The following is a 3,483-nucleotide window of genomic DNA, read 5'->3' as shown; positions in this document are numbered from 1 at the left end:
AGTCTGTTTTACAACCACTTTTTACTCACTTAAATAAATAGTTTATTAAAACTGAAAATTATTTAAATGAGAATTAAATACAAAATTAAATTAAAGTTAATTTACACTTAAATAGTTTGGTGAAACTGGCTGTTAGTCATTTTTTGAATTAGTGTAAGTGCTCATTTGCACTAATTTTTATGGATCATGAATAAGTATACTAATTTTATTAGTACTCAAAGCCGGTCTCTGATTGCAACTCAGCTTTTCTCTTCTCTCAACTTCTATCTCCCTTTCTCTTATATACTTAATTGTTAAGTTTCTTTATAGGAGTGATAATATCTATTATTTGGTGTTAAGTTTTAATATTAATTTCAAGGATAAGCTTTTGTATTTAAATTTATTGTTATCACTTATTTGTTTCCTGTTAGATTTCTAATTTTGTAAATTAATGCGCGCCGATGTATTATAAAAGACTGAATTGTCTTACAAATACAACCTCATTTCTTAGTTAAATGAATAAATAAATAAAAAAAAAAAATAATAAAAAAAAACAATTACATTATTAGTTTTAAGTTACGTGGGTACTCCACCCAATTTACAAACTCTTAATTATTATTAGCCTTAAGTAATGCGACTCGTGAATTACCCTTTTCTTTTTCTCGCAAAATATCAGATCATATTCAATTTGACTATTAACTTTAAGTGACGTTAGTACCACACAATTTCCAAACTCTTATTCATTATTAGCCAACTAATGCGAATCGTGAATTAACCTTTTTCTCGCAAGTTATCAGATCATAATTAAATTTGATTATTAGTTTCTAGCCAAAATCTTATTCATTAGTGATGTGACTCGCGAATCATAACCTTTGTCTCGCATAACATTTTCAAAAAAAAGGATTAAAAACAAAATACATTTTCAAAATATTTATCCGACGTTAATAAGTCATATTTTCATATACATACATTGCTAATCGAATTACCTGAGGTTATAGGCCCAAAGGCAACTTTCACAACTTTTCTCATTTTTTAATATACATAAATTCGGACGGACCACACATACAACCAGATAATTTGTAATCATTCTTTAAATACATACATTTGCACCAAATCAAACTCTTTTTAACTTGCATGTGGAACTGCATGAAAAATCCCCACTGCTATTGCATGTTAAACCCTATTTCTGTGCATGAAATTTTCAGCGGATCGTGAACTCATTGGACGGAATACAATAAGTACATTTATTAAACATTTTTCATGATTTTTTTGATTTTGGGGAACAGCAGCTAGCTGAGGTAATTTTTCTTGTATTTTACCAGACTTAACGTGTTATGACCAAATTCGACGAAGAATTTAAAGAAAATTATACAGAGTTTTTAAAAATAACAAAGGAAATTTTTCAAAATCGTCCGCTTTCAACAAATGTTATAAAACTTGACGAGTATAGAGATTCGCTTATAAGTTCATACAATAGAATTTTATTACACGTCAAGGGTCATAGCGAAACTTGTGAGTTTGGTGAAGTACAGGTAAAGTTAACACGTTGCGAGGAGCTTTTAAGGAAGTGCTTTATAAAATTGAATTGTCAGATTAAAGTTCCGCGGGAGCCTCTAGCGTTAATTTGTAAAACAGATTTAGTTGACTCTGATACCGAAGAAGAGTACTCCGACGCAAAATCACAAGCTTCAGTAAGCTTTTCAATTAAACGAAGCGCTTCGCTTCCAAGCATAAAAGATTTGCTAAGTGTATTAGAAATTCCAGCACCTGCTACTAGTCCACTTAATTTTTCAATTTATTCCAAAGTTTTTACAGAAATGGCCACAGCAGAGCAAAATAAGTCTTTCATAAGCCTTTGTGCTTCAATTATTAGGGAAAACTATAATGGGGATCCGTTAGCGCTCGAATCGTTTTTAGATAAAATTAGCTTGATTGAGGACTTAGCTGAAGAAAATTTGACCAGTACATTAATTGCCTTTTTGAAATCCAAATTAGAGGGAAAAGCCCGCGAAGCCATACCAACACAAATAAATTCCGTTAGTGACATAAAATCTGCTCTACGCAATAGAATTAAACCTGACAACTCGAAAGTTGTCGCAGGGAAAATAGCGGCGTTACACGTTAACAACAACAATTATTCTGACTTTGCCAAACGCGCTGAAGAATTATCAGATTCTCTTGAGCGTTCATTAATAATAGAAGGAATAACTCAAGAAAAGGCTCACGAAATGGCGATTGAGCAAACTGTTAGCGTGTGTCGGTTAAACGCCAGGTCAGACTTAGTAAAATCAATCTTAGCTTCAACAAAATTCTCAGATTCCAAAGACGTAGTAGCAAAACTAATCGTAGAACAGAATAATGAGGTGAAGGAGCGTCAGGTTTTGACTTTCCGATCGCGTGGTAATACCACATTTAGAAATTCACGTGGTGGCTATCGTGGGGCTAACCCAACTCGCAATTTTAGTGGTTATAGAAACAACAGGTAATTTTCTTCTAATAATTATAATAATAATAACTTCAATAGTTATAACAATCAACGGTTTCGATCCGCTAACGGAAACCGCAATCATCATAACAGCAATGGGTCACGGTTAAATTCCAACAGTAACACCAATAGGAATAATAATGCATGATCTGCAAATGGTAGGAGTAGGAATGCAAATGTCCGTGCTTTAAACGCCCATGCCCCTCAGGAGCGAACACTGGGGGAGCAGGAGTAAGACAACTAAACGATTTTTCTGTAACAAAAGGCATCTACTGCTTAAACATAAATTATTCAGATTTAATTCAATTACAAATTTCCGGGTCTAATAATTTATGTACATTTTTGGTCGACACGCAAGCCGACATTTCTTTAATTAAAATTTCAAGTTTTCACAAATATTTTCCAATTGATACGAACGATATTATCCGCATGATTGGCGTCACTTCAAACACTGTTTCAACTCTGGGTAAAATTACGACAAATTTGACTTTTTCTGACTTTTTTATAGAACATACGTTACATGTGGTTAATGACGAGTCTAACATCCCTACAGACGGTATATTGGGTAAAGACTTTTTAAAGTACAATAAATGCGTTATCAGCTTTGCAAGCAATTGCATTTCCTTCTGGGAAGGTAACAAAAAAGTCGCGATTCCGATTCTTCACGGAACTGAAAGCGACAACTGCATAATTCCACCCAGATGCGTAGTTTTCAGACTTTTTAATTTAGGAAGTCCACCGGAGCCGCTGTTTATGGAATCACAAGACATTGATAATGGTGTATTCACAGCACGATGCATAGTTAGTACAAGCAACCTAATCGTCAAATACCACAAATGACATAAAATACGTAAAGAACTGTAACATTCGGACTGAAAAACTCTCTAATTTCAATGCATATTCAATTAACAAGACGAGAAACGGTAACAATCGGACAAAAGAACTGATTAACATTTTGGAAAAACAAATTCCTAGTTACACTGAATGCAAATTACTTAACTTGTGCGTAGATTACGCAG

The sequence above is a fragment of the Rhagoletis pomonella genome, unplaced genomic scaffold, assembly GCF_013731165.1.
Source record: "Rhagoletis pomonella isolate Grant_MI unplaced genomic scaffold, Rhpom_1.0 Rhpom_scaffold_00044, whole genome shotgun sequence".
In the NCBI taxonomy this organism is placed as follows: Eukaryota; Metazoa; Arthropoda; class Insecta; order Diptera; family Tephritidae; genus Rhagoletis; species Rhagoletis pomonella.
Note: the sequence above shows the minus strand (reverse complement) of the source record.